The sequence below is a fragment of the Hyla sarda genome, unplaced genomic scaffold (assembly GCF_029499605.1).
Source record: "Hyla sarda isolate aHylSar1 unplaced genomic scaffold, aHylSar1.hap1 scaffold_272, whole genome shotgun sequence".
In the NCBI taxonomy this organism is placed as follows: domain Eukaryota; kingdom Metazoa; phylum Chordata; class Amphibia; order Anura; family Hylidae; genus Hyla; species Hyla sarda.
Window position 1 is genome coordinate 31,544 of NW_026609418.1, and position 27,824 is coordinate 59,367.

The window sequence follows — 27,824 nt, forward strand, 5'->3', positions numbered from 1 at the left end:
ATGTTATGTTACATAGTTACATAGTTAGTACGGTCGAAAAAAGACATATGTCCATCAAGTTCAACCAGGGAATTAAGGGGTAGGGGTGTGGCGCGATATTGGGGAAGGGATGAGATTTTATATTTCTTCATAAGCATTAATCTTATTTTGTCAATTAGGAACATTCAGCACCCACCCGCTATCAAGGCAGCTGCCTATCATGTCATGCCCTACCTGCACAGGTGTGCTGGCTACTCAAATGATCCAATTAAGGAGGCCATTTAGTCAGCAGCAGCAGAAGTCCTGTGCCTGGACGCTCCAACAGCGGCCAGACACAAGCAGAAGCAGAAGCAGCAGAAGCAGCAGCAGCACCACCTTTTGTTTTTTGGCTGCAGCAGCAGCAAGGCCCACAGGGCTGGCTAGCTGGCTAGCCAGCAAGCAGGTAGCAATGAAAGTAGGAATCTTTCTTTTTAACCCTGTAAGGGGGTGGTGCACTGTACCCGAAGATACTGCCATATCGGGTCAATGCATAGGGCGACGGAAGCAAGCTTCGAAATCGGCCCCCGTTCTCAAAAATCCATTTAATATATGGTCCCCAGATAGGGGACATATCAGATATTAAACTGATAAGAACAGATTTTTGTTTTTTTTTTTTTTTTTTTTTTATAAACCTTCAGGTTTAGACTAAACACCACTTAGATAACGCGTCATTTTTGACTCATGGTAAAGTCTAACTCATCATTAGGTCATTCTTTATTTGTTCAAAGCAAATTCAAAACAAATTCAAATACCATCACCATTACACCCTTACAACATGTCTCCACTTCAAAAATTTCCATATCCCCTCTGCATCTATTTCACCTAATTTCTTTTCATCACGTAAATAAACGGTGTACAACCTATCCAGAATCATTCTTAAACTTCCTTCCACAGTCACATCTTTTCTCTTAAACACATATAAATTTCTAACATCCCACAAGACTTCCTTCACAATCGCCAACAACACAAACAACACCCTTTCATTCTTTCTTCCAATCATACTAAGACCAAACATCACAACCTCATATGAGAACCTATTTATCCCAGTCAACTCCTTACACAACGGACCTATCCCTCTCCATACATTCTGAGCCATGTCACAATTCCAAATCACATGCATCACACTTTCAACCCCACTACAATCTTCCCTCGGACATATTTCACTCCTTCCAATACCTCGATTCCTTTGGAACTCTCTTACTGGTAGGGCTCCATGCAAACACTGCCATCCTATCTCTCTCTGTCTATTTGATATTCCATCTGTCATTAAACTCTTCCACACCTTAGACACATCCTGGCCTCTTACCATATTAATCGGACACTCCACCTCACTTGCGGCGACATACCCAAACACATTCTTCTTACTTTCAAACAACTCCTTTCTCACACCAATCAACCTATAACTCTCCAAAAACTTTTCCACATACAAATACCAACTCGGGCACACAAACGCATAAGGCACTCTCAAATCTCTCTCCAGCCAACCTAATTTGCATAACACACGCCCACCTAAATATCTCAACATACATGCAAAATTCTTTTCTCCTCTCATCATCCTTCTAACCGCAAACACCACATTCACCCCCAAATACACATCTAGATTTGGAAATCCCATTCCACCCTTACTACCATCCTTCATCACAACTTCTCTCCTCACACTTTCCACTTTTGTACCCCAAAAAAACACAAACAAAATTCTTTTTAACTTCCTTAAAACCATATAACTTGGCGGAAACACTATTGCCACATACAATAAAATAGGCAATATTACACTTTTCACAACCAGCACTTTCCCAACCATAGACAAATCTCTCAACCTCCAAAGACTCAATTTTTTGGACACTCTCTTCTCTACATCATCCCAACTTTCTCTCCCATCCAATCTTTCATCCATTTTAACACCTAAAACCTGAATACCACCTTCAATATTCTTCATACCCACATCCTCACTTCCTTGCATACTACCAAAACATTTATACTCACTTTTGTCCCAATTCACCTTAAACCCAGACGCTCCACAAAACAATCCAACTAGTAACTTTGCCCTTCTCATAACAGCCACAGACTCTCCCAAAATACACACATCATCCATGTAGGCCAAAACTTTGACTTCTCTCCCACCACTCCCTGGAATTTTTAACCCTCTAACACACTTATCCCGCCGCAACATCTCTAATAATGGCTCCATAGCACATATAAAAGCCATAGGGGACAACGGACAACCCTGCCTTACACCAGAACATACTTTCACCTTCTCAGACATCCAACCGTTTATCAAAACCTTACTATATGCTCCATCATACAGCATCCTTACAACATTTACAAAATCACCCGGGAATCCCATTCTCACTAATACTCTAAACAAAAACCTATGTGACAGACGATCAAACGCCTTTTCAAAATCTATCGACATCACTCTAACCTCCTGTTTCCTACTCATACTATCCCATAACAAATCTCTCAACAAACACAAATTTTCATTTATTCTTCTCCCAGGCACTCCACACACTTGTTCTTCTCCAATCACCTGCTCAACCACATCTCTCATCCTATTTGTAATTATTTTAGCAAACACCTTATAATCTACATTCAACAAAGTTATCGGCCTCCAATTCCTCACATCATTCACATCACCTTTCTTATAAATCAACACAACCACTCCACTCTTCATACTTTCCACCATTCTCTCCTTCCTCCACATATACCTATACACTTCCACCAAATCATCCTTCACAACATCCCAAATCCAAGCATAAAATTCAACAGGCAACCCATCCTCTCCAGGCGTTTTATTTCTTGACATACTATCCACAGTCCTCTTCACTTCCTCCTCTCCAATCTCTCTCATCAGAGTCCCATATTCACTACCATCCACCCTCTTATCAAGCACTCTCAACACTTCATCCTGCAAGTCCTCTTCACAATCTTTTACCGCATACAACTCTTCATAAAAATTTTTAACCACTCCCAACACAGCTTTACCTTTAACCAGACAGCCATCATCATCATACACTCTTACCATATCCTCTCTCTTCCCAATAACTTTTTTAAAGAAATATCTCGAACATTTCTCATCTTTCTCTAACTTATCAAATTTTGCTTGATACATCAACTCTTTACCTTTCTCATTCAACCAATTTTTTAGATCACTCTTCACAACCTCAATCTGCTCACCCACACTCCAGCCATACTTCTTTAACTTATTGAGAAACACCAATCTTTTATTCAACCATTCATACTTCTTCTTCCTCCCAGCATTCCGCTTATATCCCTCTCTTTTAAAGAAAACTTTTGTTTGACCCTTAACCCATTCCCACCAACACAATATATCAGGAAAATCATTCTTTTCCTTACACCAACCCCTATACTTATTAACATATCTATCATACACTCCTTCCACTTCCAACAATTTAACATTTAATTTCCATACACCCCTCCCACTCACACAATCTGCATCCAATACTAACTCACAACACACATACTCATGATCTGAATATCCTACTTTTTCTTGCATATAATTCTTACATAACACACCCTTAGACACAAAACACATATCAAGTCTGGAACTATGACTTCCACTATCAGAATAATATGTATCTAACAAAGGACACACTCCACACGCTTCAGCCACATCCTTTAACTTAAAGTCACACACCATACTTTTAAGAATATTCCCAGATACATCCACATTCCCCTCAATTTCACAATTGAAATCCCCCACCCACACCAAAGGTATTTTACCCGGCAGAAACCTCTTAATTACCTCCAACAACCCCACCCGCTCCTCCCTCCTTACCGGCGCATACACATTTATCAACCTAAATTTAACCCCCTGCACCTTAACCTCCACCATGATACACCTCCCCTCCTCTATTACCACATAACTACAAACTTCAAACTTAAAGCTCTTAAAAAGCACCCCTACCCCATCATTCCTATTATGCCCAGACACCGACCAAACAGCAGGACCATAAGCCCATTCTCCCTTCCCCGGAATATCATTTAGCCCACATTCCTGCAAACAAATAATGTCCGCTTTTTTCCCTGCCAAGTCCTCCAAAATTACTGTCCTTCTGACTTTACTTCTAAAGACTCTAACGTTTATAGAACCGACTAAAAAAGACATACCACCATCTTAACAACCCTAAGGAAGAATTTGACAGAAAAGAAGAAAGTTATTTAGGTAGCTTTCCTCAGCGGTGTGGGAGAAGCTTCTCCCGCAGAGCACGCATCCATGTCGCTCTCAGATAGCGGTTGATACCGATTGTCCGTAGCCACCAGCGTCGACTCCATCTGTCCACCAGAAAGCTTCCTAGCCGTCTTCTTGGGGGGACGAAAAAGATCAAAGTCATCCTCTCTCTCTCTATGTCTCTCCTCACGGTCTTCACCCTCAGAAGAAGACCACTCTTCAATTTGTGGCGACTCCTCAGCCGGGGGACTGGGAGCATCCTCAATCTCCCCTTCTTCCACTTGCACCGCCATTTGCTCCTCCTCCACCACCACTTGCTCCTCCACCACCTTCACTTGCTCCTCTACCACCACAGGACTCTGTACCTCTCCAATAATAACGCTCTCTCTTGCAGGAACCACTGCAGCCGCAGCTGCAGCTGCCCTCCTCCTCTCCACCATTTCCTCTTCCATTCTCCTCTCCTCCTCCCTCCTCTTCAACACTGGACAGTTCTTGTACACATGGCCAGCTTCCCCACATAGGTCACAGGTCCTCGGGTGTGGACATGCACCCGCCTCATGCCCCGGTTGCTTACAGTTCCTGCATTTCTTACTGCCAGGGCAGGCCTCCTTCACATGTCCAAACAATAGACAATTTCTACAGAAAGATGGCTGTCCGTAGTAATAGAGATAACCTCTGAAACCAGCAATGGTAAAGTTCGCCGGAGGGTGCTTAACGCCTCCAATGCAATCTCCATCAAGCCGCAACTTCACAAAGAACTTATACGTGCCATTAAATACACCAATGCTGCTTGTCTGCTTAGTACCACCAGCAATAGACTCACAATAGATGCTCAAGAAGTTCTTAATCATAGAGACATCAACAAACGGATTGTACATGTGGATAAACAAAGTCTTTGTCCCCATTTCAAAAAGGGGATAAAAGGACACATCCCGCAAAACCTCACTTCCACTGTTCCGTTTTAAGCACTCATAAAAGTTCTGGCAGTCAGCATCATATAAGAAGGACACGTCATAAATACCTTGGCGCTTGTTCTCCTGGACACAAAAGAGGTCGCTCAAGGAAAATCCTGCCAGTCGCTCCACAATGGTATGGCCGATGTATTCAATGCTGTTTCTTAGACGATCCGTGGTTAGCACCTTGATGCGTACGGTCTTCTCCACTGCAGACATGTTGGATCCAGCCATCTTTCCAAATCTGTCGGTAACGAGTACCACAGTCTTGATCACCTACGCAGCTAGTCGCGGCGCAGTTCACTCGCACCCTCAGCGCCGACCGAGGCAATAAACCCCGATCTTAGCCAAAAGGCCGAGAAGCGATAACCGTGAAAGGGGCGGGCCCAACAAGGTGCCCTTCATGGGCACTATCACTGCTTGCTGTCAGGGAGGCTGCCAGACAATTTTCCATGCACACTCTGGGCTGGGGGCCAGTCAACCACCAGTACACACAGCAGAACCTAAACCCATACCATTATTGCTAAGCAGCAAGACAGGGGCCCATTGCACTCCCACGGGGCCTTTTTAAATGCAATCCATAACCCGGATTTGCCAGGAACCCTTCTTACTCCTCCTACTTGCATGTGACACTGGGCTTAGGATCTGCATAGGAAACACACACACAAGCACACACCTACCTTTGTTGCCTGCAGATGCCTCCTTGGCTGTCCCCAAACGGTATCAAACCAACACCCACGGGAAGCTGTAAGCATAGAGGACATGCCTGCACCCCATTGGACTTACCTGTGTGGGTTAAACCCGGGTTATTTGACAACCTATGGCGGTGATGGTTCTGCTCAGGCAGAGCAGTGCTGATGCTCCTCATAAAGCTGTCGCTGCTGTGAAGGTTCTAGGTGACATCACAAATCCCTATGGTTACATACACAACAAAGCTGGGTTGTTGTTGTTTACACTCTGCAAGGCCTGTGGAAGTGAGTGACATCATAGCACTGTAGTTCTGAGGGTTCTAGATGGATGCAACAATCTCCTGTTGCTTCTATGAAGGCCGTAATAGACGACATCACCAAACAGCTCCATAGTCACATACACAGCAAAGGAGAGATGTTGTTTACACCTAGTGATGTCAGTGGTATTGAGTGACATCACAGCACAGTGCTAAGGCTCCTGGGCCTGGACACAGCAGCGGCTGCAATATCTCAACGGAGAATACGTTTATATATATGTGTGTGTGTGCGCGTATATATATATATATATATATATATATATATATATATATATATATTTCTCCGCCGAAATCACTTTTAAACCCATTTCCACCTTTTTTTCCCTTCTCTTCCTCTTACTTTTTTTTCACGTTTTTTTACGTTTTTCTCCTTTTCGCCTCTTTTCTGGGCGTATTATTCTTCTTTTTCTTCTTTTTTTTCGTCTAATGCATACCCCATCAGTGCAGCAATGCTTATTCAATACCGCCAGCAGATGGAGACACTGGGGGATAATTTTCTAAGGATTTATACTGATTTTTCCTGTCTGAATTTGTCGCACAGAAAGTTGCAGGCCAAATATGTGTGACATTTCTGCGACTTTAGCTTCTAGAGCATTTTTACAACATTATACATAGGTGCTGAATACATAAAAAGCGACTGTTCAGCGACAGACAAGTCGCATCGGCTGAAAGTAGGCCAGAATGTCAGTCCATGTTGGAGCAGGTTTAGATACAGTCTAAAGTATAGATCTCAAAGTCTGTGCACAGAATTTAGCAAGGGCCTCGCACCTTCTGATGCATCAGGTAGGTGCACAATAGCATAGCCTAACCCTCTGTACTTTGGTCTATATTGATGCGGGACATAGACAGCCAGCTGATGACCAATCCATTAGTGCAATGGATGGCTGGAAGCATTTGTCTTTGCCTTTGCAATACCACAGAAGCAATGCATGGTCAATGTACAGCAATGACACACCTGTGTGAACAGCCAGGAGACCCCCCCCCCCCCCCCCATGTTATGTTACATAGTTACATAGTTAGTACGGTCGAAAAAAGACATATGTCCATCAAGTTCAACCAGGGAATTAAGGGGTAGGGGTGTGGCGCGATATTGGGGAAGGGATGAGATTTTATATTTCTTCATAAGCATTAATCTTATTTTGTCAATTAGGAACATTCAGCACCCACCCGCTATCAAGGCAGCTGCCTATCATGTCATGCCCTACCTGCACAGGTGTGCTGGCTACTCAAATGATCCAATTAAGGAGGCCATTTAGTCAGCAGCAGCAGAAGTCCTGTGCCTGGACGCTCCAACAGCGGCCAGACACAAGCAGAAGCAGAAGCAGCAGAAGCAGCAGCAGCACCACCTTTTGTTTTTTGGCTGCAGCAGCAGCAGCAAGGCCCACAGGGCTGGCTAGCTGGCTAGCCAGCAAGCAGGTAGCAATGAAAGTAGGAATCTTTCTTTTTAACCCTGTAAGGGGGTGGTGCACTGTACCCGAAGATACTGCCATATCGGGTCAATGCATAGGGCGACGGAAGCAAGCTTCGAAATCGGCCCCCGTTCTCAAAAATCCATTTAATATATGGTCCCCAGATAGGGGACGTATCAGATATTAAACTGATAAGAACAGATACTACACTTGATCTTAGCCAAAAGGCCGAGAAGCGATAACCGTGAAAGGGGCGGGCCCAACAAGGTGCCCTTCATGGGCACTATCACTGCTTGCTGTCAGGGAGGCTGCCAGACAATTTTCCATGCACACTCTGGGCTGGGGGGCAGTCAACCACCAGTACACACAGCAGAACCTAAACCCATACCATTATTGCTAAGCAGCAAGACAGGGGCCCATTGCACTCCCACGGGGCCTTTTTAAATGCAATCCATAACCCGGATTTGCCAGGAACCCTTCTTACTCCTCCTACTTGCATGTGACACTGGGCTTAGGATCTGCATAGGAAACACACACACAAGCACACACCTACCTTTGTTGCCTGCAGATGCCTCCTTGGCTGTCCCCAAACGGTATCAAACCAACACCCACGGGAAGCTGTAAGCATAGAGGACATGCCTGCACCCCATTGGACTTACCTGTGTGGGTTAAACCCGGGTTATTTGACAACCTATGGCGGTGATGGTTCTGCTCAGGCAGAGCAGTGCTGATGCTCCTCATAAAGCTGTCGCTGCTGTGAAGGTTCTAGGTGACATCACAAATCCCTATGGTTACATACACAACAAAGCTGGGTTGTTGTTGTTTACACTCTGCAAGGCCTGTGGAAGTGAGTGACATCATAGCACTGTAGTTCTGAGGGTTCTAGATGGATGCAACAATCTCCTGTTGCTTCTATGAAGGCCATAATAGACGACATCACCAAACAGCTCCATAGTCACATACACAGCAAAGGAGAGATGTTGTTTACACCTAGTGATGTCAGTGGTATTGAGTGACATCACAGCACAGTGCTAAGGCTCCTGGGCCTGGACACAGCAGCGGCTGCAATATCTCAACGGAGAATACGTTTATATATATGTGTGTGTGTGCGCGTATATATATATATATATATATATATATATATATATATATATATATATTTCTCCGCCGAAATCACTTTTAAACCCATTTCCACCTTTTTTTCCCTTCTCTTCCTCTTACTTTTTTTTCACGTTTTTTTACGTTTTTCTCCTTTTCGCCTCTTTTCTGGGCGTATTATTCTTCTTTTTCTTCTTTTTTTTCGTCTAATGCATACCCCATCAGTGCAGCAATGCTTATTCAATACCGCCAGCAGATGGAGACACTGGGGGATAATTTTCTAAGGATTTATACTGATTTTTCCTGTCTGAATTTGTCGCACAGAAAGTTGCAGGCCAAATATGTGTGACATTTCTGCGACTTTAGCTTCTAGAGCATTTTTACAACATTATACATAGGTGCTGAATACATAAAAAGCGACTGTTCAGCGACAGACAAGTCGCATCGGCTGAAAGTAGGCCAGAATGTCAGTCCATCTTGGAGCAGGTTTAGATACAGTCTAAAGTATAGATCTCAAAGTCTGTGCACAGAATTTAGCAAGGGCCTCGCACCTTCTGATGCATCAGGTAGGTGCACAATAGCATAGCCTAACCCTCTGTACTTTGGTCTATATTGATGCGGGACATAGACAGCCAGCTGATGACCAATCCATTAGTGCAATGGATGGCTGGAAGCATTTGTCTTTGCCTTTGCAATACCACAGAAGCAATGCATGGTCAATGTACAGCAATGACACACCTGTGTGAACAGCCAGGAGACCCCCCCCCCCCATGTTATGTTACATAGTTACATAGTTAGTACGGTCGAAAAAAGACATATGTCCATCAAGTTCAACCAGGGAATTAAGGGGTAGGGGTGTGGCGCGATATTGGGGAAGGGATGAGATTTTATATTTCTTCATAAGCATTAATCTTATTTTGTCAATTAGGAACATTCAGCACCCACCCGCTATCAAGGCAGCTGCCTATCATGTCATGCCCTACCTGCACAGGTGTGCTGGCTACTCAAATGATCCAATTAAGGAGGCCATTTAGTCAGCAGCAGCAGAAGTCCTGTGCCTGGACGCTCCAACAGCGGCCAGACACAAGCAGAAGCAGAAGCAGCAGAAGCAGCAGCAGCACCACCTTTTGTTTTTTGGCTGCAGCAGCAGCAAGGCCCACAGGGCTGGCTAGCTGGCTAGCCAGCAAGCAGGTAGCAATGAAAGTAGGAATCTTTCTTTTTAACCCTGTAAGGGGGTGGTGCACTGTACCCGAAGATACTGCCATATCGGGTCAATGCATAGGGCGACGGAAGCAAGCTTCGAAATCGGCCCCCGTTCTCAAAAATCCATTTAATATATGGTCCCCAGATAGGGGACGTATCAGATATTAAACTGATAAGAACAGATACTACACTTGATCTTAGCCAAAAGGCCGAGAAGCGATAACCGTGAAAGGGGCGGGCCCAACAAGGTGCCCTTCATGGGCACTATCACTGCTTGCTGTCAGGGAGGCTGCCAGACAATTTTCCATGCACACTCTGGGCTGGGGGGCAGTCAACCACCAGTACACACAGCAGAACCTAAACCCATACCATTATTGCTAAGCAGCAAGACAGGGGCCCATTGCACTCCCACGGGGCCTTTTTAAATGCAATCCATAACCCGGATTTGCCAGGAACCCTTCTTACTCCTCCTACTTGCATGTGACACTGGGCTTAGGATCTGCATAGGAAACACACACACAAGCACACACCTACCTTTGTTGCCTGCAGATGCCTCCTTGGCTGTCCCCAAACGGTATCAAACCAACACCCACGGGAAGCTGTAAGCATAGAGGACATGCCTGCACCCCATTGGACTTACCTGTGTGGGTTAAACCCGGGTTATTTGACAACCTATGGCGGTGATGGTTCTGCTCAGGCAGAGCAGTGCTGATGCTCCTCATAAAGCTGTCGCTGCTGTGAAGGTTCTAGGTGACATCACAAATCCCTATGGTTACATACACAACAAAGCTGGGTTGTTGTTGTTTACACTCTGCAAGGCCTGTGGAAGTGAGTGACATCATAGCACTGTAGTTCTGAGGGTTCTAGATGGATGCAACAATCTCCTGTTGCTTCTATGAAGGCCATAATAGACGACATCACCAAACAGCTCCATAGTCACATACACAGCAAAGGAGAGATGTTGTTTACACCTAGTGATGTCAGTGGTATTGAGTGACATCACAGCACAGTGCTAAGGCTCCTGGGCCTGGACACAGCAGCGGCTGCAATATCTCAACGGAGAATACGTTTATATATATGTGTGTGTGTGCGCGTATATATATATATATATATATATATATATATATATATATTTCTCCGCCAAAATCACTTTTAAACCCATTTCCACCTTTTTTTCCCTTCTCTTCCTCTTACTTTTTTTTCACGTTTTTTTACGTTTTTCTCCTTTTCGCCTCTTTTCTGGGCGTATTATTCTTCTTTTTCTTCTTTTTTTTCGTCTAATGCATACCCCATCAGTGCAGCAATGCTTATTCAATACCGCCAGCAGATGGAGACACTGGGGGATAATTTTCTAAGGATTTATACTGATTTTTCCTGTCTGAATTTGTCGCACAGAAAGTTGCAGGCCAAATATGTGTGACATTTCTGCGACTTTAGCTTCTAGAGCATTTTTACAACATTATACATAGGTGCTGAATACATAAAAAGCGACTGTTCAGCGACAGACAAGTCGCATCGGCTGAAAGTAGGCCAGAATGTCAGTCCATGTTGGAGCAGGTTTAGATACAGTCTAAAGTATAGATCTCAAAGTCTGTGCACAGAATTTAGCAAGGGCCTCGCACCTTCTGATGCATCAGGTAGGTGCACAATAGCATAGCCTAACCCTCTGTACTTTGGTCTATATTGATGCGGGACATAGACAGCCAGCTGATGACCAATCCATTAGTGCAATGGATGGCTGGAAGCATTTGTCTTTGCCTTTGCAATACCACAGAAGCAATGCATGGTCAATGTACAGCAATGACACACCTGTGTGAACAGCCAGGAGACCCCCCCCCCCCCCCCATGTTATGTTACATAGTTACATAGTTAGTACGGTCGAAAAAAGACATATGTCCATCAAGTTCAACCAGGGAATTAAGGGGTAGGGGTGTGGCGCGATATTGGGGAAGGGATGAGATTTTATATTTCTTCATAAGCATTAATCTTATTTTGTCAATTAGGAACATTCAGCACCCACCCGCTATCAAGGCAGCTGCCTATCATGTCATGCCCTACCTGCACAGGTGTGCTGGCTACTCAAATGATCCAATTAAGGAGGCCATTTAGTCAGCAGCAGCAGAAGTCCTGTGCCTGGACGCTCCAACAGCGGCCGGACACAAGCAGAAGCAGAAGCAGCAGAAGCAGCAGCAGCACCACCTTTTGCTTTTTGGCTGCAGCAGCAGCAAGGCCCACAGGGCTGGCTAGCTGGCTAGCCAGCAAGCAGGTAGCAATGAAAGTAGGAATCTTTCTTTTTAACCCTGTAAGGGGGTGGTGCACTGTACCCGAAGATACTGCCATATCGGGTCAATGCATAGGGCGACGGAAGCAAGCTTCGAAATCGGCCCCCGTTCTCAAAAATCCATTTAATATATGGTCCCCAGATAGGGGACGTATCAGATATTAAACTGATAAGAACAGATACTACACTTGATCTTAGCCAAAAGGCCGAGAAGCGATAACCGTGAAAGGGGCGGGCCCAACAAGGTGCCCTTCATGGGCACTATCACTGCTTGCTGTCAGGGAGGCTGCCAGACAATTTTCCATGCACACTCTGGGCTGGGGGGCAGTCAACCACCAGTACACACAGCAGAACCTAAACCCATACCATTATTGCTAAGCAGCAAGACAGGGGCCCATTGCACTCCCACGGGGCCTTTTTAAATGCAATCCATAACCCGGATTTGCCAGGAACCCTTCTTACTCCTCCTACTTGCATGTGACACTGGGCTTAGGATCTGCATAGGAAACACACACACAAGCACACACCTACCTTTGTTGCCTGCAGATGCCTCCTTGGCTGTCCCCAAACGGTATCAAACCAACACCCACGGGAAGCTGTAAGCATAGAGGACATGCCTGCACCCCATTGGACTTACCTGTGTGGGTTAAACCCGGGTTATTTGACAACCTATGGCGGTGATGGTTCTGCTCAGGCAGAGCAGTGCTGATGCTCCTCATAAAGCTGTCGCTGCTGTGAAGGTTCTAGGTGACATCACAAATCCCTATGGTTACATACACAACAAAGCTGGGTTGTTGTTGTTTACACTCTGCAAGGCCTGTGGAAGTGAGTGACATCATAGCACTGTAGTTCTGAGGGTTCTAGATGGATGCAACAATCTCCTGTTGCTTCTATGAAGGCCATAATAGACGACATCACCAAACAGCTCCATAGTCACATACACAGCAAAGGAGAGATGTTGTTTACACCTAGTGATGTCAGTGGTATTGAGTGACATCACAGCACAGTGCTAAGGCTCCTGGGCCTGGACACAGCAGCGGCTGCAATATCTCAACGGAGAATACGTTTATATATATGTGTGTGTGTGCGCGTATATATATATATATATATATAAATATATATATATATATATATATTTCTCCGCCGAAATCACTTTTAAACCCATTTCCACCTTTTTTTCCCTTCTCTTCCTCTTACTTTTTTTTCACGTTTTTTTACGTTTTTCTCCTTTTCGCCTCTTTTCTGGGCGTATTATTCTTCTTTTTCTTCTTTTTTTTCGTCTAATGCATACCCCATCAGTGCAGCAATGCTTATTCAATACCGCCAGCAGATGGAGACACTGGGGGATAATTTTCTAAGGATTTATACTGATTTTTCCTGTCTGAATTTGTCGCACAGAAAGTTGCAGGCCAAATATGTGTGACATTTCTGCGACTTTAGCTTCTAGAGCATTTTTACAACATTATACATAGGTGCTGAATACATAAAAAGCGACTGTTCAGCGACAGACAAGTCGCATCGGCTGAAAGTAGGCCAGAATGTCAGTCCATGTTGGAGCAGGTTTAGATACAGTCTAAAGTATAGATCTCAAAGTCTGTGCACAGAATTTAGCAAGGGCCTCGCACCTTCTGATGCATCAGGTAGGTGCACAATAGCATAGCCTAACCCTCTGTACTTTGGTCTATATTGATGCGGGACATAGACAGCCAGCTGATGACCAATCCATTAGTGCAATGGATGGCTGGAAGCATTTGTCTTTGCCTTTGCAATACCACAGAAGCAATGCATGGTCAATGTACAGCAATGACACACCTGTGTGAACAGCCAGGAGACCCCCCCCCCCCATGTTATGTTACATAGTTACATAGTTAGTACGGTCGAAAAAAGACATATGTCCATCAAGTTCAACCAGGGAATTAAGGGGTAGGGGTGTGGCGCGATATTGGGGAAGGGATGAGATTTTATATTTCTTCATAAGCATTAATCTTATTTTGTCAATTAGGAACATTCAGCACCCACCCGCTATCAAGGCAGCTGCCTATCATGTCATGCCCTACCTGCACAGGTGTGCTGGCTACTCAAATGATCCAATTAAGGAGGCCATTTAGTCAGCAGCAGCAGAAGTCCTGTGCCTGGACGCTCCAACAGCGGCCAGACACAAGCAGAAGCAGCAGCAGCAGCAGCACCACCTTTTGTTTTTTGGCTGCAGCAGCAGCAGCAAGGCCCACAGGGCTGGCTAGCTGGCTAGCCAGCAAGCAGGTAGCAATGAAAGTAGGAATCTTTCTTTTTAACCCTGTAAGGGGGTGGTGCACTGTACCCGAAGATACTGCCATATCGGGTCAATGCATAGGGCGACGGAAGCAAGCTTCGAAATCGGCCCCCGTTCTCAAAAATCCATTTAATATATGGTCCCCAGATAGGGGACGTATCAGATATTAAACTGATAAGAACAGATACTACACTTGATCTTAGCCAAAAGGCCGAGAAGCGATAACCGTGAAAGGGGCGGGCCCAACAAGGTGCCCTTCATGGGCACTATCACTGCTTGCTGTCAGGGAGGCTGCCAGACAATTTTCCATGCACACTCTGGGCTGGGGGGCAGTCAACCACCAGTACACACAGCAGAACCTAAACCCATACCATTATTGCTAAGCAGCAAGACAGGGGCCCATTGCACTCCCACGGGGCCTTTTTAAATGCAATCCATAACCCGGATTTGCCAGGAACCCTTCTTACTCCTCCTACTTGCATGTGACACTGGGCTTAGGATCTGCATAGGAAACACACACACAAGCACACACCTACCTTTGTTGCCTGCAGATGCCTCCTTGGCTGTCCCCAAACGGTATCAAACCAACACCCACGGGAAGCTGTAAGCATAGAGGACATGCCTGCACCCCATTGGACTTACCTGTGTGGGTTAAACCCGGGTTATTTGACAACCTATGGCGGTGATGGTTCTGCTCAGGCAGAGCAGTGCTGATGCTCCTCATAAAGCTGTCGCTGCTGTGAAGGTTCTAGGTGACATCACAAATCCCTATGGTTACATACACAACAAAGCTGGGTTGTTGTTGTTTACACTCTGCAAGGCCTGTGGAAGTGAGTGACATCATAGCACTGTAGTTCTGAGGGTTCTAGATGGATGCAACAATCTCCTGTTGCTTCTATGAAGGCCATAATAGACGACATCACCAAACAGCTCCATAGTCACATACACAGCAAAGGAGAGATGTTGTTTACACCTAGTGATGTCAGTGGTATTGAGTGACATCACAGCACAGTGCTAAGGCTCCTGGGCCTGGACACAGCAGCGGCTGCAATATCTCAACGGAGAATACGTTTATATATATGTGTGTGTGTGCGCGTATATATATATATATATATATATATATATATATATATATATATATTTCTCCGCCGAAATCACTTTTAAACCCATTTCCACCTTTTTTTCCCTTCTCTTCCTCTTACTTTTTTTTCACGTTTTTTTTACGTTTTTCTCCTTTTCGCCTCTTTTCTGGGCGTATTATTCTTCTTTTTCTTCTTTTTTTTCGTCTAATGCATACCCCATCAGTGCAGCAATGCTTATTCAATACCGCCAGCAGATGGAGACACTGGGGGATAATTTTCTAAGGATTTATACTGATTTTTCCTGTCTGAATTTGTCGCACAGAAAGTTGCAGGCCAAATATGTGTGACATTTCTGCGACTTTAGCTTCTAGAGCATTTTTACAACATTATACATAGGTGCTGAATACATAAAAAGCGACTGTTCAGCGACAGACAAGTCGCATCGGCTGAAAGTAGGCCAGAATGTCAGTCCATGTTGGAGCAGGTTTAGATACAGTCTAAAGTATAGATCTCAAAGTCTGTGCACAGAATTTAGCAAGGGCCTCGCACCTTCTGATGCATCAGGTAGGTGCACAATAGCATAGCCTAACCCTCTGTACTTTGGTCTATATTGATGCGGGACATAGACAGCCAGCTGATGACCAATCCATTAGTGCAATGGATGGCTGGAAGCATTTGTCTTTGCCTTTGCAATACCACAGAAGCAATGCATGGTCAATGTACAGCAATGACACACCTGTGTGAACAGCCAGGAGACCCCCCCCCCCCATGTTATGTTACATAGTTACATAGTTAGTACGGTCGAAAAAAGACATATGTCCATCAAGTTCAACCAGGGAATTAAGGGGTAGGGGTGTGGCGCGATATTGGGGAAGGGATGAGATTTTATATTTCTTCATAAGCATTAATCTTATTTTGTCAATTAGGAACATTCAGCACCCACCCGCTATCAAGGCAGCTGCCTATCATGTCATGCCCTACCTGCACAGGTGTGCTGGCTACTCAAATGATCCAATTAAGGAGGCCATTTAGTCAGCAGCAGCAGAAGTCCTGTGCCTGGACGCTCCAACAGCGGCCAGACACAAGCAGAAGCAGAAGCAGCAGAAGCAGCAGCAGCACCACCTTTTGTTTTTTGGCTGCTGCAGCAGCAGCAAGGCCCACAGGGCTGGCTAGCTGGCTAGCCAGCAAGCAGGTAGCAATGAAAGTAGGAATCTTTCTTTTTAACCCTGTAAGGGGGTGGTGCACTGTACCCGAAGATACTGCCATATCGGGTCAATGCATAGGGCGACGGAAGCAAGCTTCGAAATCGGCCCCCGTTCTCAAAAATCCATTCAATATATGGTCCCCAGATAGGGGACGTATCAGATATTAAACTGATAAGAACAGATACTACACTTGATCTTAGCCAAAAGGCCGAGAAGCGATAACCGTGAAAGGGGCGGGCCCAACAAGGTGCCCTTCATGGGCACTATCACTGCTTGCTGTCAGGGAGGCTGCCAGACAATTTTCCATGCACACTCTGGGCTGGGGGGCAGTCAACCACCAGTACACACAGCAGAACCTAAACCCATACCATTATTGCTAAGCAGCAAGACAGGGGCCCATTGCACTCCCACGGGGCCTTTTTAAATGCAATCCATAACCCGGATTTGCCAGGAACCCTTCTTACTCCTCCTACTTGCATGTGACACTGGGCTTAGGATCTGCATAGGAAACACACACACAAGCACACACCTACCTTTGTTGCCTGCAGATGCCTCCTTGGCTGTCCCCAAACGGTATCAAACCAACACCCACGGGAAGCTGTAAGCATAGAGGACATGCCTGCACCCCATTGGACTTACCTGTGTGGGTTAAACCCGGGTTATTTGACAACCTATGGCGGTGATGGTTCTGCTCAGGCAGAGCAGTGCTGATGCTCCTCATAAAGCTGTCGCTGCTGTGAAGGTTCTAGGTGACATCACAAATCCCTATGGTTACATACACAACAAAGCTGGGTTGTTGTTGTTTACACTCTGCAAGGCCTGTGGAAGTGAGTGACATCATAGCACTGTAGTTCTGAGGGTTCTAGATGGATGCAACAATCTCCTGTTGCTTCTATGAAGGCCATAATAGACGACATCACCAAACAGCTCCATAGTCACATACACAGCAAAGGAGAGATGTTGTTTACACCTAGTGATGTCAGTGGTATTGAGTGACATCACAGCACAGTGCTAAGGCTCCTGGGCCTGGACACAGCAGCGGCTGCAATATCTCAACGGAGAATACGTTTATATATATGTGTGTGTGTGCGCGTATATATATATATATATATATATATATATATATATATATATATATTTCTCCGCCGAAATCACTTTTAAACCCATTTCCACCTTTTTTTCCCTTCTCTTCCTCTTACTTTTTTTTCACGTTTTTTTACGTTTTTCTCCTTTTCGCCTCTTTTCTGGGCGTATTATTCTTCTTTTTCTTCTTTTTTTTCGTCTAATGCATACCCCATCAGTGCAGCAATGCTTATTCAATACCGCCAGCAGATGGAGACACTGGGGGATAATTTTCTAAGGATTTATACTGATTTTTCCTGTCTGAATTTGTCGCACAGAAAGTTGCAGGCCAAATATGTGTGACATTTCTGCGACTTTAGCTTCTAGAGCATTTTTACAACATTATACATAGGTGCTGAATACATAAAAAGCGACTGTTCAGCGACAGACAAGTCGCATCGGCTGAAAGTAGGCCAGAATGTCAGTCCATGTTGGAGCAGGTTTAGATACAGTCTAAAGTATAGATCTCAAAGTCTGTGCACAGAATTTAGCAAGGGCCTCGCACCTTCTGATGCATCAGGTAGGTGCACAATAGCATAGCCTAACCCTCTGTACTTTGGTCTATATTGATGCGGGACATAGACAGCCAGCTGATGACCAATCCATTAGTGCAATGGATGGCTGGAAGCATTTGTCTTTGCCTTTGCAATACCACAGAAGCAATGCATGGTCAATGTACAGCAATGACACACCTGTGTGAACAGCCAGGAGACCCCCCCCCCCCATGTTATGTTACATAGTTACATAGTTAGTACGGTCGAAAAAAGACATATGTCCATCAAGTTCAACCAGGGAATTAAGGGGTAGGGGTGTGGCGCGATATTGGGGAAGGGATGAGATTTTATATTTCTTCATAAGCATTAATCTTATTTTGTCAATTAGGAACATTCAGCACCCACCCGCTATCAAGGCAGCTGCCTATCATGTCATGCCCTACCTGCACAGGTGTGCTGGCTACTCAAATGATCCAATTAAGGAGGCCATTTAGTCAGCAGCAGCAGAAGTCCTGTGCCTGGACGCTCCAACAGCGGCCAGACACAAGCAGAAGCAGAAGCAGCAGAAGCAGCAGCAGCACCACCTTTTGTTTTTTGGCTGCAGCAGCAGCAAGGCCCACAGGGCTGGCTAGCTGGCTAGCCAGCAAGCAGGTAGCAATGAAAGTAGGAATCTTTCTTTTTAACCCTGTAAGGGGGTGGTGCACTGTACCCGAAGATACTGCCATATCGGGTCAATGCATAGGGCGACGGAAGCAAGCTTGGAAATCGGCCCCCGTTCTCAAAAATCCATTTAATATATGGTCCCCAGATAGGGGACGTATCAGATATTAAACTGATAAGAACAGATACTACACTTGATCTTAGCCAAAAGGCCGAGAAGCGATAACCGTGAAAGGGGCGGGCCCAACAAGGTGCCCTTCATGGGCACTATCACTGCTTGCTGTCAGGGAGGCTGCCAGACAATTTTCCATGCACACTCTGGGCTGGGGGGCAGTCAACCACCAGTACACACAGCAGAACCTAAACCCATACCATTATTGCTAAGCAGCAAGACAGGGGCCCATTGCACTCCCACGGGGCCTTTTTAAATGCAATCCATAACCCGGATTTGCCAGGAACCCTTCTTACTCCTCCTACTTGCATGTGACACTGGGCTTAGGATCTGCATAGGAAACACACACACAAGCACACACCTACCTTTGTTGCCTGCAGATGCCTCCTTGGCTGTCCCCAAACGGTATCAAACCAACACCCACGGGAAGCTGTAAGCATAGAGGACATGCCTGCACCCCATTGGACTTACCTGTGTGGGTTAAACCCGGGTTATTTGACAACCTATGGCGGTGATGGTTCTGCTCAGGCAGAGCAGTGCTGATGCTCCTCATAAAGCTGTCGCTGCTGTGAAGGTTCTAGGTGACATCACAAATCCCTATGGTTACATACACAACAAAGCTGGGTTGTTGTTGTTTACACTCTGCAAGGCCTGTGGAAGTGAGTGACATCATAGCACTGTAGTTCTGAGGGTTCTAGATGGATGCAACAATCTCCTGTTGCTTCTATGAAGGCCATAATAGACGACATCACCAAACAGCTCCATAGTCACATACACAGCAAAGGAGAGATGTTGTTTACACCTAGTGATGTCAGTGGTATTGAGTGACATCACAGCACAGTGCTAAGGCTCCTGGGCCTGGACACAGCAGCGGCTGCAATATCTCAACGGAGAATACGTTTATATATATGTGTGTGTGTGCGCGTATATATATATATATATATATATATATATATATATATATATATATATATATATATTTCTCCGCCGAAATCACTTTTAAACCCATTTCCACCTTTTTTTCCCTTCTCTTCCTCTTACTTTTTTTTCACGTTTTTTTACGTTTTTCTCCTTTTCGCCTCTTTTCTGGGCGTATTATTCTTCTTTTTCTTCTTTTTTTTCGTCTAATGCATACCCCATCAGTGCAGCAATGCTTATTCAATACCGCCAGCAGATGGAGACACTGGGGGATAATTTTCTAAGGATTTATACTGATTTTTCCTGTCTGAATTTGTCGCACAGAAAGTTGCAGGCCAAATATGTGTGACATTTCTGCGACTTTAGCTTCTAGAGCATTTTTACAACATTATACATAGGTGCTGAATACATAAAAAGCGACTGTTCAGCGACAGACAAGTCGCATCGGCTGAAAGTAGGCCAGAATGTCAGTCCATGTTGGAGCAGGTTTAGATACAGTCTAAAGTATAGATCTCAAAGTCTGTGCACAGAATTTAGCAAGGGCCTCGCACCTTCTGATGCATCAGGTAGGTGCACAATAGCATAGCCTAACCCTCTGTACTTTGGTCTATATTGATGCGGGACATAGACAGCCAGCTGATGACCAATCCATTAGTGCAATGGATGGCTGGAAGCATTTGTCTTTGCCTTTGCAATACCACAGAAGCAATGCATGGTCAATGTACAGCAATGACACACCTGTGTGAACAGCCAGGAGACCCCCCCCCCCCCCCATGTTATGTTACATAGTTACATAGTTAGTACGGTCGAAAAAAGACATATGTCCATCAAGTTCAACCAGGGAATTAAGGGGTAGGGGTGTGGCGCGATATTGGGGAAGGGATGAGATTTTATATTTCTTCATAAGCATTAATCTTATTTTGTCAATTAGGAACATTCAGCACCCACCCGCTATCAAGGCAGCTGCCTATCATGTCATGCCCTACCTGCACAGGTGTGCTGGCTACTCAAATGATCCAATTAAGGAGGCCATTTAGTCAGCAGCAGCAGAAGTCCTGTGCCTGGACGCTCCAACAGCGGCCAGACACAAGCAGAAGCAGAAGCAGCAGAAGCAGCAGAAGCAGCAGCAGCACCACCTTTTGTTTTTTGGCTGCAGCAGCAGCAAGGCCCACAGGGCTGGCTAGCTGGCTAGCCAGCAAGCAGGTAGCAATGAAAGTAGGAATCTTTCTTTTTAACCCTGTAAGGGGGTGGTGCACTGTACCCGAAGATACTGCCATATCGGGTCAATGCATAGGGCGACGGAAGCAAGCTTCGAAATTGGCCCCCGTTCTCAAAAATCCATTTAATATATGGTCCCCAGATAGGGGACGTATCAGATATTAAACTGATAAGAACAGATACTACACTTGATCTTAGCCAAAAGGCCGAGAAGCGATAACCGTGAAAGGGGCGGGCCCAACAAGGTGCCCTTCATGGGCACTATCACTGCTTGCTGTCAGGGAGGCTGCCAGACAATTTTCCATGCACACTCTGGGCTGGGGGGCAGTCAACCACCAGTACACACAGCAGAACCTAAACCCATACCATTATTGCTAAGCAGCAAGACAGGGGCCCATTGCACTCCCACGGGGCCTTTTTAAATGCAATCCATAACCCGGATTTGCCAGGAACCCTTCTTACTCCTCCTACTTGCATGTGACACTGGGCTTAGGATCTGCATAGGAAACACACACACAAGCACACACCTACCTTTGTTGCCTGCAGATGCCTCCTTGGCTGTCCCCAAACGGTATCAAACCAACACCCACGGGAAGCTGTAAGCATAGAGGACATGCCTGCACCCCATTGGACTTACCTGTGTGGGTTAAACCCGGGTTATTTGACAACCTATGGCGGTGATGGTTCTGCTCAGGCAGAGCAGTGCTGATGCTCCTCATAAAGCTGTCGCTGCTGTGAAGGTTCTAGGTGACATCACAAATCCCTATGGTTACATACACAACAAAGCTGGGTTGTTGTTGTTTACACTCTGCAAGGCCTGTGGAAGTGAGTGACATCATAGCACTGTAGTTCTGAGGGTTCTAGATGGATGCAACAATCTCCTGTTGCTTCTATGAAGGCCATAATAGACGACATCACCAAACAGCTCCATAGTCACATACACAGCAAAGGAGAGATGTTGTTTACACCTAGTGATGTCAGTGGTATTGAGTGACATCACAGCACAGTGCTAAGGCTCCTGGGCCTGGACACAGCAGCGGCTGCAATATCTCAACGGAGAATACGTTTATATATATGTGTGTGTGTGCGCATATATATATATATATATATATATATATATATATATATATATATATATATTTCTCCGCCGAAATCACTTTTAAACCCATTTCCACCTTTTTTTCCCTTCTCTTCCTCTTACTTTTTTTTCACGTTTTTTTACGTTTTTCTCCTTTTCGCCTCTTTTCTGGGCGTATTATTCTTCTTTTTCTTCTTTTTTTTCGTCTAATGCATACCCCATCAGTGCAGCAATGCTTATTCAATACCGCCAGCAGATGGAGACACTGGGGGATAATTTTCTAAGGATTTATACTGATTTTTCCTGTCTGAATTTGTCGCACAGAAAGTTGCAGGCCAAATATGTGTGACATTTCTGCGACTTTAGCTTCTAGAGCATTTTTACAACATTATACATAGGTGCTGAATACATAAAAAGCGACTGTTCAGCGACAGACAAGTCGCATCGGCTGAAAGTAGGCCAGAATGTCAGTCCATGTTGGAGCAGGTTTAGATACAGTCTAAAGTATAGATCTCAAAGTCTGTGCACAGAATTTAGCAAGGGCCTCGCACCTTCTGATGCATCAGGTAGGTGCACAATAGCATAGCCTAACCCTCTGTACTTTGGTCTATATTGATGCGGGACATAGACAGCCAGCTGATGACCAATCCATTAGTGCAATGGATGGCTGGAAGCATTTGTCTTTGCCTTTGCAATACCACAGAAGCAATGCATGGTCAATGTACAGCAATGACACACCTGTGTGAACAGCCAGGAGACCCCCCCCCCCCCCATGTTATGTTACATAGTTACATAGTTAGTACGGTCGAAAAAAGACATATGTCCATCAAGTTCAACCAGGGAATTAAGGGGTAGGGGTGTGGCGCGATATTGGGGAAGGGATGAGATTTTATATTTCTTCATAAGCATTAATCTTATTTTGTCAATTAGGAACATTCAGCACCCACCCGCTATCAAGGCAGCTGCCTATCATGTCATGCCCTACCTGCACAGGTGTGCTGGCTACTCAAATGATCCAATTAAGGAGGCCATTTAGTCAGCAGCAGCAGAAGTCCTGTGCCTGGACGCTCCAACAGCGGCCAGACACAAGCAGAAGCAGAAGCAGCAGAAGCAGCAGAAGCAGCAGCAGCACCACCTTTTGTTTTTTGGCTGCAGCAGCAGCAAGGCCCACAGGGCTGGCTAGCTGGCTAGCCAGCAAGCAGGTAGCAATGAAAGTAGGAATCTTTCTTTTTAACCCTGTAAGGGGGTGGTGCACTGTACCCGAAGATACTGCCATATCGGGTCAATGCATAGGGCGACGGAAGCAAGCTTCGAAATCGGCCCCCGTTCTCAAAAATCCATTTAATATATGGTCCCCAGATAGGGGACGTATCAGATATTAAACTGATAAGAACAGATACTACACTTGATCTTAGCCAAAAGGCCGAGAAGCGATAACCGTGAAAGGGGCGGGCCCAACAAGGTGCCCTTCATGGGCACTATCACTGCTTGCTGTCAGGGAGGCTGCCAGACAATTTTCCATGCACACTCTGGGCTGGGGGGCAGTCAACCACCAGTACACACAGCAGAACCTAAACCCATACCATTATTGCTAAGCAGCAAGACAGGGGCCCATTGCACTCCCACGGGGCCTTTTTAAATGCAATCCATAACCCGGATTTGCCAGGAACCCTTCTTACTCCTCCTACTTGCATGTGACACTGGGCTTAGGATCTGCATAGGAAACACACACACAAGCACACACCTACCTTTGTTGCCTGCAGATGCCTCCTTGGCTGTCCCCAAACGGTATCAAACCAACACCCACAGGAAGCTGTAAGCATAGAGGACATGCCTGCACCCCATTGGACTTACCTGTGTGGGTTAAACCCGGGTTATTTGACAACCTATGGCGGTGATGGTTCTGCTCAGGCAGAGCAGTGCTGATGCTCCTCATAAAGCTGTCGCTGCTGTGAAGGTTCTAGGTGACATCACAAATCCCTATGGTTACATACACAACAAAGCTGGGTTGTTGTTGTTTACACTCTGCAAGGCCTGTGGAAGTGAGTGACATCATAGCACTGTAGTTCTGAGGGTTCTAGATGGATGCAACAATCTCCTGTTGCTTCTATGAAGGCCATAATAGACGACATCACCAAACAGCTCCATAGTCACATACACAGCAAAGGAGAGATGTTGTTTACACCTAGTGATGTCAGTGGTATTGAGTGACATCACAGCACAGTGCTAAGGCTCCTGGGCCTGGACACAGCAGCGGCTGCAATATCTCAACGGAGAATACGTTTATATATATGTGTGTGTGTGCGCGTATATATATATATATATATATATATATATATATATATATATATATATATATATTTCTCCGCCAAAATCACTTTTAAACCCATTTCCACCTTTTTTTCCCTTCTCTTCCTCTTACTTTTTTTTCACGTTTTTTTACGTTTTTCTCCTTTTCGCCTCTTTTCTGGGCGTATTATTCTTCTTTTTCTTCTTTTTTTTCGTCTAATGCATACCCCATCAGTGCAGCAATGCTTATTCAATACCGCCAGCAGATGGAGACACTGGGGGATAATTTTCTAAGGATTTATACTGATTTTTCCTGTCTGAATTTGTCGCACAGAAAGTTGCAGGCCAAATATGTGTGACATTTCTGCGACTTTAGCTTCTAGAGCATTTTTACAACATTATACATAGGTGCTGAATACATAAAAAGCGACTGTTCAGCGACAGACAAGTCGCATCGGCTGAAAGTAGGCCAGAATGTCAGTCCATGTTGGAGCAGGTTTAGATACAGTCTAAAGTATAGATCTCAAAGTCTGTGCACAGAATTTAGCAAGGGCCTCGCACCTTCTGATGCATCAGGTAGGTGCACAATAGCATAGCCTAACCCTCTGTACTTTGGTCTATATTGATGCGGGACATAGACAGCCAGCTGATGACCAATCCATTAGTGCAATGGATGGCTGGAAGCATTTGTCTTTGCCTTTGCAATACCACAGAAGCAATGCATGGTCAATGTACAGCAATGACACACCTGTGTGAACAGCCAGGAGACCCCCCCCCCCCCCCATGTTATGTTACATAGTTACATAGTTAGTACGGTCGAAAAAAGACATATGTCCATCAAGTTCAACCAGGGAATTAAGGGGTAGGGGTGTGGCGCGATATTGGGGAAGGGATGAGATTTTATATTTCTTCATAAGCATTAATCTTATTTTGTCAATTAGGAACATTCAGCACCCACCCGCTATCAAGGCAGCTGCCTATCATGTCATGCCCTACCTGCACAGGTGTGCTGGCTACTCAAATGATCCAATTAAGGAGGCCATTTAGTCAGCAGCAGCAGAAGTCCTGTGCCTGGACGCTCCAACAGCGGCCAGACACAAGCAGAAGCAGAAGAGGCAGAAGCAGCAGCAGCACCACCTTTTGTTTTTTGGCTGCAGCAGCAGCAAGGCCCACAGGGCTGGCTAGCTGGCTAGCCAGCAAGCAGGTAGCAATGAAAGTAGGAATCTTTCTTTTTAACCCTGTAAGGGGGTGGTGCACTGTACCCGAAGATACTGCCATATCGGGTCAATGCATAGGGCGACGGAAGCAAGCTTCGAAATCGGCCCCCGTTCTCAAAAATCCATTTAATATATGGTCCCCAGATAGGGGACGTATCAGATATTAAACTGATAAGAACAGATTTTTTTTTTACATTTTTATTGAAAAAACTCAAAAACTTAAATACATCACAAAAAATGTTTACAATACATCAAATACTGTTTTCCATAAATGTAAATTCCACATAGCTAATGCTTTTTTCTGCCCATATCTCTTTTTATCAATTAAATAGTACAAGTAAACTTCACTGTATATCATCTTCAAACATTCTTTTTCACAAATAAAATCTCTTTTGAAGACAAGGATATTACGAACTTTCCATAATACATTTTTTGTACAGTTGATAAAAATCCACAAAATTCTCTCTTTTTCTTTTGTAACTCCATCACTTTTGCCATATAAAACAACTTCATGATTTAAAACTTTTAGACCTGTTAGGAATTTCAATAAAGAACCAATTAGTCTAAAAACCTTTTGTGCAAAATAACAATTCCAGAAAAGGTGCAAAACAGTTTCATCTATATTGCAATTATCCCGGGGACAGACACATACAGCATTTAGACCTCTTCTATATTGGAAAAATCTTACCGGAAGACACTCATGGATAATCATCCATGCTAAATCCTTGTGCTCATTAAAAAGATATGGCTCGTTTACCTTTTTCCATATTTGTACACACCTATTATAAGAAAAATTAGAGACCATACATATTTCTTCTTGCAAATTTAACTGTACTTCTATCTTGCGAGCATCCCTCAAGGTTAACAAGTCAAAGTCTTTAAGGTTATACATACGTATAATTTTTTCTAAGATGGCATAATGTTTAGGCGGAGTTAAAAGTACAGGAGAAGATAATGATAAAAACACCCATTCTCTTTTTCTAAAAATATGTCCCGCAGAGTACTTTAAAAAACAGGACCATACACTTTTCATAAAAAGTCCCCTAAAACACCAACTAAAAAACCTTAAGTATAAAAATTTTCTAATACAGGGAACCTGTTTTCCTCCATTTTTTTGTGACTTATACATAGTATCTCTTTTTAATTTTTCTGCTTTAGAACTCCATAGAAACTCAAAGAGAATCCTCTGAAGTTGCCTAGACATAAGTTCATTAGGAGGATAAATCATATTTAAATAGAGCATAATGGGTATTAGCATAGCCTTAATCACCAAAATTTTACCTTCTAAGGATAATTTCCTAAGGGACCAAAAGTCTACCTTTTTCTTTACCTTTTCTTTTACCATTAGCCAACTTTCCTCACCATTGTTATTTTTATCAAAGATGACTCCAAGGATTTTTATTTTTTCTGACTGTAATTTTAGGTTTGGTATTTGCACGTTTTCCCATTTACCTATATAAAAACAGTCACATTTAGATAAATTAAGTTTAAAAGCAGAAGCTTTACAAAAGAAATCAGTAACATCAACAACTCTTTGTAAAGAGAAGGCACTTTCACAAAAAACATTAATATCATCCATATAGCCACACACTTTAAGGGTGGCATTATTACCTCCAGGAACTGGCACTCCTTTTATTATTTTATCATTCCTTATTAAGTTTAACAGAGGTTCTATTGCACATATAAACAGTATAGGAGACAGAGGGCAGCCTTGCTTTACCCCTGATGATAAATTAATAAAATCTGTAAGGAAACCATTTATTAAAATCCTGCTAAAAGAACCTTTATATAAGAGAGCAATTTGCTGAATAAATATGTTAGGAAAACCCATGCGTTGTAAAACCATCCATAAAAAACAATGTGATACTCTATCGAACGCTTTATGAAAATCTAGAGATAGAATGGCTAGATTTTGATTCCGCTCTTGCTGATACCATATGACG

General features: G+C 44.4%; 10 non-coding genes across 10 annotated transcripts; all 10 read right to left on the reverse strand.

Annotated features, from left to right (window-relative positions):
* Positions 1 to 463: 463 nt before the first annotated feature.
* Positions 464 to 653, reverse strand: LOC130325512 (U2 spliceosomal RNA). The gene has a single exon (XR_008870319.1). It is a non-coding gene; the product is annotated as a U2 spliceosomal RNA (small nuclear RNA).
* Positions 654 to 7,624: 6,971 nt separating this feature from the next.
* On the reverse strand, positions 7,625 to 7,815 carry LOC130325519 (U2 spliceosomal RNA). Its single transcript, XR_008870323.1, has one exon. It is a non-coding gene; the product is annotated as a U2 spliceosomal RNA (small nuclear RNA).
* A 2,091-nt stretch (positions 7,816 to 9,906) lies between these two features.
* On the reverse strand, positions 9,907 to 10,097 carry LOC130325530 (U2 spliceosomal RNA). Its single transcript, XR_008870328.1, has one exon. It is a non-coding gene; the product is annotated as a U2 spliceosomal RNA (small nuclear RNA).
* Positions 10,098 to 12,184: 2,087 nt separating this feature from the next.
* LOC130325532 (U2 spliceosomal RNA) lies at positions 12,185 to 12,375 on the reverse strand. Its single transcript, XR_008870330.1, has one exon. It is a non-coding gene; the product is annotated as a U2 spliceosomal RNA (small nuclear RNA).
* Positions 12,376 to 14,458: 2,083 nt separating this feature from the next.
* LOC130325533 (U2 spliceosomal RNA) lies at positions 14,459 to 14,649 on the reverse strand. The gene has a single exon (XR_008870331.1). It is a non-coding gene; the product is annotated as a U2 spliceosomal RNA (small nuclear RNA).
* A 2,093-nt stretch (positions 14,650 to 16,742) lies between these two features.
* LOC130325473 (U2 spliceosomal RNA) lies at positions 16,743 to 16,933 on the reverse strand. The gene has a single exon (XR_008870291.1). It is a non-coding gene; the product is annotated as a U2 spliceosomal RNA (small nuclear RNA).
* A 2,089-nt stretch (positions 16,934 to 19,022) lies between these two features.
* LOC130325476 (U2 spliceosomal RNA) lies at positions 19,023 to 19,213 on the reverse strand. Its single transcript, XR_008870294.1, has one exon. It is a non-coding gene; the product is annotated as a U2 spliceosomal RNA (small nuclear RNA).
* Positions 19,214 to 21,324: 2,111 nt separating this feature from the next.
* LOC130325415 (U2 spliceosomal RNA) lies at positions 21,325 to 21,515 on the reverse strand. Its single transcript, XR_008870239.1, has one exon. It is a non-coding gene; the product is annotated as a U2 spliceosomal RNA (small nuclear RNA).
* Positions 21,516 to 23,619: 2,104 nt separating this feature from the next.
* Positions 23,620 to 23,810, reverse strand: LOC130325534 (U2 spliceosomal RNA). The gene has a single exon (XR_008870332.1). It is a non-coding gene; the product is annotated as a U2 spliceosomal RNA (small nuclear RNA).
* A 2,100-nt stretch (positions 23,811 to 25,910) lies between these two features.
* LOC130325498 (U2 spliceosomal RNA) lies at positions 25,911 to 26,106 on the reverse strand. Its single transcript, XR_008870308.1, has one exon. It is a non-coding gene; the product is annotated as a U2 spliceosomal RNA (small nuclear RNA).
* Positions 26,107 to 27,824: the final 1,718 nt, after the last annotated feature.